The sequence below is a fragment of the Sciurus carolinensis genome, chromosome 8 (genome assembly GCF_902686445.1).
Source record: "Sciurus carolinensis chromosome 8, mSciCar1.2, whole genome shotgun sequence".
NCBI classification, from domain to species: Eukaryota; Metazoa; Chordata; class Mammalia; order Rodentia; family Sciuridae; genus Sciurus; species Sciurus carolinensis.
The window spans coordinates 21,516,335-21,528,571 of record NC_062220.1 but is presented as its reverse complement, the minus strand read 5'-3'; the positions used below and the strand labels follow the sequence as shown (position 1 = coordinate 21,528,571).

The 12,237-nt window shown below is 38.4% G+C and overlaps 1 protein-coding gene across 2 annotated transcripts in view; it reads right to left on the bottom strand.

Moving 5' to 3' along the window:
- Positions 1 to 12,237, bottom strand: part of Chchd3 (coiled-coil-helix-coiled-coil-helix domain containing 3) — a 269,393-nt gene that overhangs the window by 234,206 nt on the left and 22,950 nt on the right. The window lies entirely within an intron of this gene.

The following is a 12,237-nucleotide window of genomic DNA, read 5'->3' as shown; positions in this document are numbered from 1 at the left end:
TCTGTTTTTCATCACTATAATGAAGTACCTCAGGCAGGCTAATTTTATAAAGAAAAGAGGTTTAGTTAGCTCACAGTTTTTGAAGCTGAAAGTCCAAAACAAGGTGGTCCCATTATACAGATTAGTGCCTGGTGAGATCCTCATGGGTAAATGGCACCACAATGGAGGGAGCATAAGTGTGTGGAAAAGATCACATCCCAAAATAGGAAGCCAGAGAGTGATTCAGGGGTCCCATGTGAGCTACCTTAATCCCTTCTCAGGGCAGCTCCCCCAGTCATCTAACAGCCTCCCACTAGGTCCCACATGTTTAAGGTTCTGCCACCTCTCAGCACGATCACTCCAGGGACCAGATTCAAACACAACAACCCCTTGGGTTCACTTAAGACATATTCTATCCAAAGTGTTCTTGGGTTCCCACAAATACTGCTGCTTTAACCTCCTTGCTGCACAGGACAGACTTAAATCATCATTTCCCAAGAAAGAAGGAGCTGGCACCTCTGTGAGGTGAGACTCATCATTACGATCAACTCCGCAATGACACAGGAAACCAAGCGAGGCCGATGCACTGCTGCAGTCGTTCAAAGCTGGCTCTGGCCTGTGCCAGTGTGCACACGTTTCCACACAGTCGCTCTCTGATGCAGAAACTGAGAAGATGTTTCATTTTTCTCCTCAAAGCTCTTCTCCCTGCTACACATTCCAACAGATGATTTCGTTCCTCAACACTTCTAGAGGTGCAAATTTTCTCACAATAATACAATCTTAAGAAACCCTTTGGTATGTTTGAAGACATCTCTAATTTATATGTTACAGGAAAAGTGATTGTAATCTTAAAATATTTTAAATACTAATATTATTAAGATCATGATAACGTATATTATAATAACCTTTTCTTAACATTTATAAAATATGAAGATAAAATTCAACTTGTTCCAGTCTTTAATTGTGAAAAAAAAATTCAAAAGTGACATCATGTTTGCTTTGGAGACAATACTACAATGATCCCCTATAAAGTTTTTAGTCAGCTTTTCATTGCTATGACCAAAAGACCTGACAAGAACAATTACAGAAGGAAAACTTTATTTTAGCTCAGTTCCAGGGATCCCCATCCATAAAATGGCTGACTCCATAGTTTAGGTCCCAAGGGAAGGCAGAATATCTTGGCAGAAGAGTGTGGCAGAGGAAAGCAGCTCAGAACATGGCCATCAGGAAAGAGAGGTGAGCTCCACTCACCAGGGACAAAATGTATATCCCAAAGGCCCACCCTCAGTGACCCACCTCCTTCAGCCATACCCTACCTGCCCACAGTTACGACCCATTTAAGGCACCCATTGAAGTGGGGGAAGCCACCAATTAGGTTTCACCTCTGAACGATCCTGCACTGTCTCACACATGAGCTTTAGTGGGACACCTCATATCCAATACCTCAGTATCCCTCGAGACCGGTCCAGAACCCGTGGAGACAAAATCTGGATGCTCAAGTTCCTTCTATAAAATGGCACAGCATTTGCAAAGAACATACACTCATCTGCTCACAGACTATAAATCATCTGTAAGTTACTTATAACACATAAGACAAAGTAAAGAGTATTTATTGCACTGTATTATTTGGAGAATAATAACAAGAAGGGAAAGTCTGTACATATTCATTACAGATGCCAATTTTTCCAAATATTTTCAACACAGAGGGCCAGCTATATTTTTAAACGTGAATGAAATTGACAAATCTGCTCTCAAAAAGAGAAAAATCCACTCTGATGACCTAATGTTTAGAATTCTAATATTCTGCACCTAAGGAAATTAACTGCTTTAATTTTAGAACTTTTGTGTTTTGCTTCTAAATGACAAGAAAAGAGAAGAAAAAAAAAAAAAAAAAAAACCCGAGGTAGTACTTGAAAGTACAAATACATTTTGGGTGGAAAGCTTTTTCCCCAATATAGGAAAAGCAACATTGAACATAATAATCACCATATCCTTCTCTTTTTTAACATTAAGCATTAAAATATGAGACACACCATAATATGTTAAAGGAGAATTTTTAGCTAATGAATCCACCTTACCAATCAAGTAAAAAGCATCCTAAAGCTAATTTCAAAGCCATCATCACCTTTATGATGCTCATTAACCACTTTCAGCATAGTGTCCCGTATGTTTCTAGACTTTCACCAATAATCTGTTATGGGCATAAATTAAACATTACATGACTACAAATAAAAATTTTAAATATATAAATGTTTAATCATCATAGCAGCTAGTACCATGTGTTGTAAGCCAACTGTGTAATAAAGCAACTCAGGGGCTGACACCCACTTGTCTGATCTCTACAAACAACCAGAAAATTCATTAGATACTCAAAGAAAATATTTATTGGTTGACTTGTTAATAGAAATTAAAATATCCTCAATTAGAGTTTTTAATAGCATGTGCTCTCTCAAACAATGTCACTGAAGCCCCCAGTTGAGAATGGTATAAAACAACCAATCTAAACAGATCAGTATTCTTTCAATATTCACTGTACAAAGATACTTATATTTTTAGGTTTTACAAGTTTCCTAATGGGATACAACCAAATAAACACTAATGGGTAGAAAGGGTATTATCCAAAAAGAAAGTACTAAAAAAAGTGCAATGTTAGTACATTTTCTGTTACTATAACAAAATACATGAGGCTGGATACTTTAGTTTTAAAAAGTGTTTCATTTATATCACAACCTGGAAGCAAAAAGGCAGGCACCAGTATCAGCTTGGCTCTGGTGTGAACCTCATAAGAGATGGCATCTTAATGGTAGGAGCACATGCAAGAAGGAGAGATCACAACACAGAAAGCCAGAAAGAATTCAAGGGGGAACCAGGCTTGCCTTTTTCTAACAACCCTCTTCAAAGAACTAACCAGAATCCAGTGAGAATTACAATGATCCCCTCCAATGGGAGCATCTTCAATGACCTAATTATCTCCCACTAGGCTGCACCTCATGAAAATTTCACACCACCTCTCAATGTCACTACACTGGGGACCAAGGTTCCAACACATGAGCCATTAGACGACACACTCAAATCTTATCTAAACATAGCAAGTACTATCCAACTTACAAGCCAAATGTAAAACAACCTGTTCTCAGAAAATCAGGGGTTGGTATTCTCCAGTAAGCAAAAGAATGTTACAAAAATTCAGGCCATAAATTTTGCAAGCTTTTTGGATAAAACACAAAAAGACTGTAAAGTGTCTGTAATAATTAGAAAAATAACAAATTAGGAATCAGAAAGAGTAGAGGGACAGAATGTACACAGCAGAAGAGGAATCAAGTAGGTGGTTTTAAAAGGAGAACTCAGAAGAGGAAATTCAGGAAGTTGAATGGAAGGACACACAGGTACAGCCTTCTGCCTAGGAAGGGCACGAGCCTGCAGGCTGGACTAGGCACAGTGCCTCCTAACAACTCCTGGGTCTTCGACTCTGACCCACGACACCCTGACAAAGCAGAACCATATGTTTCTTGTGTGCTGCGGGTTGGGGAGCTCAGCATACTGGGCTCAGCGGGGTCTCCCCTGTACCTAAAGCTTTCCCTGTTAACAACCATCCAAGGAACTTATTTATCTGGAGCTACAACTGAGTCAGACAGACAGGCTTAACAGTTGAAAAGAAATAGCTTACCTATTCCCCACCTAAGGGAGGAAATAAAATGCTTTTAAGTGGTTCCTATTTACTAATGAAAGAACAAGCAGAATTAGATTTTAAGTAAGGACAGAAGCAACCAAAAGAGTCTTACGCTGTCGGACCTGACAAATGATGAAGAGGCTCAGACTGGGCAGACGAAAAGCAATAAAACAAACCTTCTCAGGCCCACATACGGTGTGGGAGAGCCAGGCCGCCGTGGTGCCCTTTGACTTTCTATTTCAGGTCCTGTGTCTGCCCTATCTATCAGTCATCAGAGGTAGAACTGAAACTCGCCATGACAGTCAGCCACCCTCATTAAAACAAATCGCCCAAAAGGAGCTGAAATACAAAGAAGGCTAAGGCTTTTTAATGAAGAAAATACCAAACCCCAATATAACCATTTTAGCTGTAGGGCAGAGGAAGGCAGAGAGCTGACTAGAATTCTAACAAATACCAATAACATAAGATTATAAAACCTACAATTTTAAATTAAAGTGAATTTTAATTTTTAGCCTCAAGAATCTCACAACATATGTATGCCTTGATTATTCTTTTTTTCTAATGAGACCTGATATTGTTAGCATATATTTTTCAGTTTTGTTATTTCCTTATCCCACTTTTAAGTACCTAATCCATGCCAATTCCAACAGGTGGCATAAACGTATGTAGTCATGAGAGCTGGTATGGTCCAATATGGCAGGATTTAATCTGGGAATTAAGGGAGAGATAAACTTGGATGGGAAAAATAAAGACATCTTTATTTTCACTAACTTTTAAATGAAAGTGAGCATTTCCTTCAATTAAAAATGATGGTCCAGATTCAAGTAGTAATGGCCACAGAACCTGTGATTTGCCCCGAGGTTCCATCCCCAGTACTGGGGGGGAAAAACACAACGGAGAATGGGCTCATCAAGCTTCACCAGAATGTCAAAGCAGACCATCACACACCAAAGGAGCTCCTGAGTCGCAGAGCACACAGGCTTGAGTCTAAACCCGAACTGACGCCCTGGCGTTGTTACCTGTGGTCTAGAGAAGGTCCTTAACCTATCAGAGCCTCATCTGTAAAGACTTGAGAGTGGTGGGGATATGACAGCGCATGAAGGCACATGAATCAAATGATGGCAAATTGCGGTGGAGACGCAGGACTTAACAGCACACATGCAGTCGATGTGACTCCAAGAGAATGTACCCAAAAAATACTTCAAAGTCCAGGCAAAGCTAAAGAGACAGTTTAGAAGTTTTAAGATCCCAAACCTGTAAAAAGAGAAACCTTGTTCTCAGTTAATCTAAAAATGATAATCCAAAAAATCAAAATGACTAGCAAGATATGAGACAAAATCAGGAGCCACAGCTGATTACTTCACACAATCATACAGATTTTTGTCACTCGAGAAATGCTACCTGATCCGTGTTGAATAAACAAAAAGAGATTAACAGGTACGTTGAAAATGCAAGTGGCAATACTCTCAAGCAAAAAACAACTTTGTTATATCATCCTTACCACGGGGTATAATAAAACATCCCTTTATAAATTGTGTGTGTGTTGTGTTTTGTTTTGTTTTGTTCAGTATGTTTTACAAGTTTCAACAATCACAGATTGAAATTACAGGTGGGAAAAAAATCCAGTTTATTTGTGATTGTGAATTTCAACTTACATAAAGTAAATGAATTCACTACTTTATGAAAATACTATCTCTACTAATGCCCCCCAAATTATAAATGCATTATATATATTATCTTAATCTTCAGAAATGGCAAGTTTTTTAAAAGAAAGAGAGGAGAGAGACAGATAATTCCAAAGTCAAATGTGGTAGCTTTTATTTTGAATGTAGTAAGAGACACCCACTCAGACGGAATCTTTTAGTGAACTAACTTCTTGAGATAACAGTCAGGAGCTGTGGGGATAAATTTAGGACTAGGGGAAGAAAGTAATTTGTACCAGCGAGCACTGACACTGGGTTGGAAAATTTCAAATGATTACAAAGCAGTGACTGCTTTAAGCCATCAATGAAACTAATTATAGAACAAAGTATATGCAAAGTGAGTACAGGAAATGGCAAATTAAGACATAATCAGGGTTCCATAGAAATGATCAGGGTAGGCTTCCAGGAAGAGGCAAGATATCACTGATGGTAAACCCAAATTAGTCCTGAGGGGAAATGAGAGGGGAGGGCTGAGGAACCAAGAATGCACAAGAGGCAGAAGGCAAGCAGGAATCATGGGGCTGGTTTAGAAGGTAGTGAGAGAGAGGCCTCCTTTCCAAATCCAGTCATCAAGATGACCAGTTACAGATTATATGACTCACTATCCAAAAGTAAGTGTAGGAAACTGTCCCCCCAAAATCATTTACGACCTCTTGGACAAAATAATAATAGAGTATTTGGAAAAGAGTACTAACATAGAAACATGCAAATTCTCCCCCCAGAAGGTCTCAAAATACATAAACTCACAAATGAGAAAGTACTTCAGAGCATCTGAAAGCAAGGAACCAGAATTCTCCAAGTTCCTGCCAAGAGAATGGCATTTTTAAAAAATAAGCATATATCAGCCCAAAAGTCACAAAAAATGTGTTGGTTTAAAGCATTGGACACTTACTATTTTAGTAATAGTTTTTCAATTCTGTAGTTTTTTGTAGTTTGAAATCATTTCAGACTTACAGAAAACTTACAAAAGTCCTTTAAAAACCCACATGTACCCTTCAATGAGATTTCAAAATTAATTTTACCAAATATCTTTGATCAATCTCGCTATAAAAAAATACATAAATATACACACTAATATATTCTTATGAAACATTTGCAAGAAATTGTAGTAGATATGATGCCTTTTCCTAAATATTTCAGTATGATTTTCAAAACATAAGGACAATCTGTAACATAACTACAATACCATGATCAAAATTATACAATTGTTAAGGTTTGGAGAAGGCGAACTAGAGGAAATGGGAACTAGAGGCCATTCATACTATATTCTCACAAAGACATTTATCTACATTTTGTCTATGTTCTGAGACTTTCTGTGAGGCTGAATTTAAAAATGACAGAATAATAAATCTGGCAGAGGTAATTTCAAGGCAGTACAACATTCATGGAATGGCAGTGATATTGCTGGCAGCTTTTATCCAAGTTTACTGTGATAATCGGGAATAGAAAGTAGAAAAAAAAAGATATGAAAAACTTGCAGTTTGAGCAGAAAAGTGCAAGTAAAACTGCAGCTAAGGAAGGTGTGATTGTTAAAGAGATTACAGTCACTAAAGAGAAAATAAGTACTTTGCCCCTTCCCCCCCCCAAAAAAAAAAACAATAAGAAAGATGGCTTGAAGGCATCTTAGGAATTGCTAAGACCACATCCATCTCAGGCTCAAGGATGTTAAAGTAAAGATTTCTTTGAGAAGAGACCAAGACGGGGCTTGCACAGGGGGCCCTAGGAAGTTGTTTCCACTGTGCCCAGCCATCCAGGCATTTGGTACCCAGAGTGCCACAGCCGTGTCCCTGGAGGCTTGGTTACTGCTCAAGGTGGCAGACCTTGGCATCAACCATGTGGTGCAATTCTGCAGGAGTTAGGGGATCAAGAGATTTCACAGGATAACAGGCAATGTGTAGCAGGGTTAGAATTCCTACAGGCAGACTCTGAGAAGCCATAAAGAAGGAAGTCAAAGCTGCAATGGAGACCCCCAAGACAGAAAATGAGCAGAGAAAACCAAGAGAGGTCATACAGGCTATTATCAACAAGGTCATAGGGTAGAGCTACACAAGTCCTTTGGAAAGAACTTCATGACGCCATGTGACCCCAATTCTGGTCACAGAGCTACAGAACTTGTTTTCGCAGCTAGATTTTTGTCTTCCTTTGGTCCCATCCCTTCTTTCTATGCCCCTATTTCTTCCTTTTGGGAAAAAAAAAAATGTTAACTCTGAGCCATTATATATTGCATATATGTAACTTGCTTTTGATCTTTACTCACATCCAAGACTTTGCCTTGGGCCTCAGAGGAGTCAACCATGGACTCAACCTCTTAAACCAAGAGCCAAAATAAGCTTTTCCTCCTCTAGGCTGTGCTTGTCAGGTCTTTTGGTTACAGTGATGCAAACCTGACTAATACAGAAATTAACAGTCATACAACTCTAAATTACAGAATTTTTTTCTATTTCACAAATCAATTGTCTGTGTGTGTGTGTGTGTGTGTGTGTGTGTTTACTTGCAGCATCATAGTTATACATAGTAGTTGGGTTCATTCTGACAAAATCATACATGTAAGAAATTTGATTTCAATCCCCATTTCCCACCTTTCCCTCCTCTCCTCCCTCCTCCATTCTCCTTCCTATTCTACTGATCTTCCTTTTGTTCCTTTATTTATAGGTATGTCTTTTAAGAGGGGGAAAATCTGATTCAACTTCAACCCAATATCATACACATTTAATTGTATTTTTTTTATGCACTGTTGCTTTTAACTTTTTTTCCTGATGCTGGGGATCACACCTAGTACCTCATATGTGCTAGGCAAGTGTTCTACCACTGAACTAAGTGTGTTGAATGCAAACTTAAATTTAACAAACCCACAGTAAACAGTACACAACAATTTTATCCTACTTATGTTTTGAATTCTTTTTACATGCTCTATTGTTTTTAACACAATAAAATTTGGAAAGTCTAACTCATTTAAGCATATGAAACATAACACCCATAACAAGACCCACAAGTCTCTGCAGTAGTCTTTTGATTTGTGTTTATTCCCACTTCTCATTTAACCCACCAATACCATGAAGGCAAAAAGTGTCACTCATCTTTGGATCACTCATAATTTACACATAAATATAAATGTTTGAAGACAAAGTACATTTGATGTTTGAAAGGTATTTCAACAGGACAGACAGAAGTATTTTTTTTCAGTTTAAACTCTTCATTTAGATTCTCTAAGAGAGAGAAAAGGGAACTAACTGCAGATTAAAAAAAACTAGAGTATAGAAGGGTCTAAACATGAAACACTATCTTTAATTGTGGTGTTAACCATTTAGGCTTGTTCCCTTCAAAATGTTGGTGGCTAAATAAGAAATGGGAATGAACATAACTAGCAAGACAACTGCCTAGTCTTCTGGGTCTCGTTATGGTGAAAAAATACTCTACTTTCCACCTCTCTACTACTAATCTTGGATAGGGACTCCTTGGACAAGTTCCTTTTTATAGCGAGTGGGGCTGCTGCCACAGCGCACTGATTCTAAGCTACATGTGTATTCACATTTTAAAGCCTCTGATAACGATGGCATCTTTCTGTCACTGAGGGCCAAGAGGCAGTCATAACACACATCACGACACTGTCTGTGTAACATCAAAAAAGCAAAAGCATCAAAATATGCAGGACGAGCGCCAGCTGCTTGGGAGAAAACTCCAGAGGGGACAGAGAGTACTGTTTTTAAGAAACGTTACATCACTAGCACTCCAGTGTCACAGACGGTTGACAGAGTGCCGTAAACTGACACGGATAACTTACAGTCAGGAAGTGATTCAAAAGATTTAGACTCCAAATGTTAAGTTTCAAGAATATTTTTACTGGGCTGGGGATTTGGCTCAGGGTTAGGGCACTTGCCTAACATATGCAAGGCCCTGGGTTCCATCCCCAGCACAGAAAAAAAGGAATATTGTTACCAATTCATTATACTTGAATTTTCCTTTTTATCTGTTCATCCAGTAAATATAAAATGAACATTTCGATAGATAAGAAAGCAGTTTATCATAGCCTGTAAACAATATTTCTTGGTGGAACATAAAATAATAGTGTATATCATGATGGCTGGCATCTCAGATGCAATAAAACAGTTTTTCCACCAAAGAGAAGGATGACCAACATTCTTGGAGAGTTCCTTCCAAAACAGACCACAGTCAGGCCAGAACGCCTAAAAGTTGTCATTTAAACTGCTCCAGACACCGACGAGGTTCTTGTGACCAGCAGGGCATTGCACCCTGAAGAACTGTATACTCTTGCACCCTGATAATCTTTATGTACTTTTGTCTATTTTTTTTAAGTTATTTATTAGATCTGGGCATACATATGTGTGTGTGTCTCTGCGTGTGTGTGTGTGTGTGTGTATAAAACATGCAAATGAATATTTAGAGATAAAGTTGAAATCAGGGAAAAAGTTCAAAAAAGGCAATTCTCATTTAATACATGTTCACAGACATATTCAAATAAGCTCATAACTATATATGCTATGACTTGGGTAATAAATATACAGAGCTGAAAACTCCTATTCATTCAAAAAATGTTTTACCTTGTTAGAAGTGTTAGGATACAAAGATGAATGAAAATTGTTCCTATTTTTAAAATTCACAAAGGAATTAAAGCTAAGAAGTCCATTCCACCATTTGACAGATAAGAACATTAAGGCCCAGAGAAATAAAGACACCTATTCAAGTCAAATGGCTAGTTGGTCATAAGACAGTATTGAAGCATTTTCAATCAGCAATCCAATAACACACTAACAAGTCTCTATTACACAGTCTCACAGGCATTATGAGAGCCTTGAGGTAAGATTGCTCAACTTTATAGATAAGGAAACCCATGGTGATTCAAGACTGGTCCCCAAGCACCATGCTCCTTCTACGCAACCACTGTGCAAGGTGGCACCTACTGCACAGTTGTTCCTATGTAACCCCTAGAGTCACACACAGAAGGAGCAGAGGCCCAGCTAAGACACCTGGGAGAACCTCCACCAAATCCTGCAGCCTGTGCCTCTCTGGTCAAGTAAGCCCTCCCACTCCTACTTGGAGAGACCTACCAACTCAGCCCCAGGCAGAAGCACTGAGCCGTACTCTTGAGACACATAGAATAAGTGAAGAAAAATCAAATATAATGCGTTTGCTATTACATTCTCTGAAGAAACCCTACTAACAATCAGATTCATGGTGAGAAACCATCCACAGTCACTATTCATGTTAAATCGGGGTCAGATAGATCCTATCAGTCAGCCCAAACATTAATCTGAAGCATCCTACTTTTCAAGATAGTTGGCAATCATATGAAAAAGAAAAATGTACATTCAATAAAGGTAAATGTTCTAAAGGATTACTCTGGTGATGGGAGTGTCAGGAAATAACGGTTTTATTTAAGTCATCTGATGATGAATTCATTCATGATTTCTTGTGGATAGATTACATGATGAATACCTTTTGGCTATGATCTTTGATCATTCTTCAAGAGGGCTAAAGTTTGCGTGAGTGAGCAAACCAGAGTAGGTGCTCCCTGCCCTTTTAGCAAAACAGAAATTACCAGTCCCTACAATCTGGAAGAAAATGAAAACTACATTAAGCAATTTACTAAGGGTGCATACGTTATTAATCTATATGGCTTCAAAATGCCTTACTATAAGGTATTTTAAAAGTAAAGTATCTATTAATGAAAAATATGAAATCAACTACATAAAGAACAAATTATGGCCACCTTTTACTGTGAAGGTAACGGAAAATAGCACTATTCCTTCTATTTCTGCCAATGTAATGTCTTTTTATCAAGACAAAGCAATGTATTACTCTCTAAAGACAAACAACTTCAATGATGTGAAATATAAAATTACATTGTTCAAATATACTCAGCAATGCCACTCGGCTAATACCAAAGCAACTTGATGAAGCATTCCTATGGTAGAGAGCACAAAGCCACTGCAAGGGCTCATCAGTAGCTCTCTCACACATCCCTCAGATCTCCAAAAGAGTTAATGAACTTCCAAAGTTCACGCTATGAGCTCCCAAAGATTTAAAAATAATAATTAATATGGGCTTGGACTGTGGCTCAGTGGTAGAGGGCTTGTCTAGCATGCACGAGGCCCTGCATTCAATCTCTGGCACTCAAAAATTAATTTTTGTAATTAATTAATAAATTACAGGTGGTACACACCTGTAATTCCAGCAGCTCAGGAGGCTGAGGCAGGAGGATCAAAAGTTCAAAGCCAGCCTTGGCAATTTAGTGAAGCCCTAAGCAACTTAGCTTGCCTCAAAATAAAAAAATAAAATGGGCTGGTGTTGTAACTCAGTGGTTAAACGCCCCTGGGTTCAATCCCTGGTTTTTAAAAAAGAAAAAAAACCACCTCACTTAATTAATTCAAAACATATTATAATGCAAGTCCCTAAGTGTATATGGAAAACATAAGAACTGAAAAAAAAATGCATTTGAGGGTGCTTTTAAAAAATCTGACAAAATTTCACAAGTCTTTTTAACAGCTTTATTTAGGTAAAATGTATAACTATTATAAAACCACTCATTTAAATGGTATGATGCAATGGATTTTAGTAGACTCAGTGTTGTACAGTCATCAGCAGTGACTCACTGGGCTTGCTACTACAACCAACCCCCACTCACGCCCCAGGCAGCCAGAAATCCACCAGATTTGGATGGTCTTTTGTGACTAGCTTCTTTCATCAAACATAACATTTCTAAAGTCAAAAGTGCTTTGAAGAAGCTGGGAATGCTCAAAAAGAGGTCCTCCTATTCATTCTATCCTCAAGTGTCTCTTGAGTGTCACCTTCTACAGGTGAGGCAGATGCCATATGGGTCACAAGGGGACCAAGGGTTCAGGTATGCAATCTGCTCTCACAGAGCTT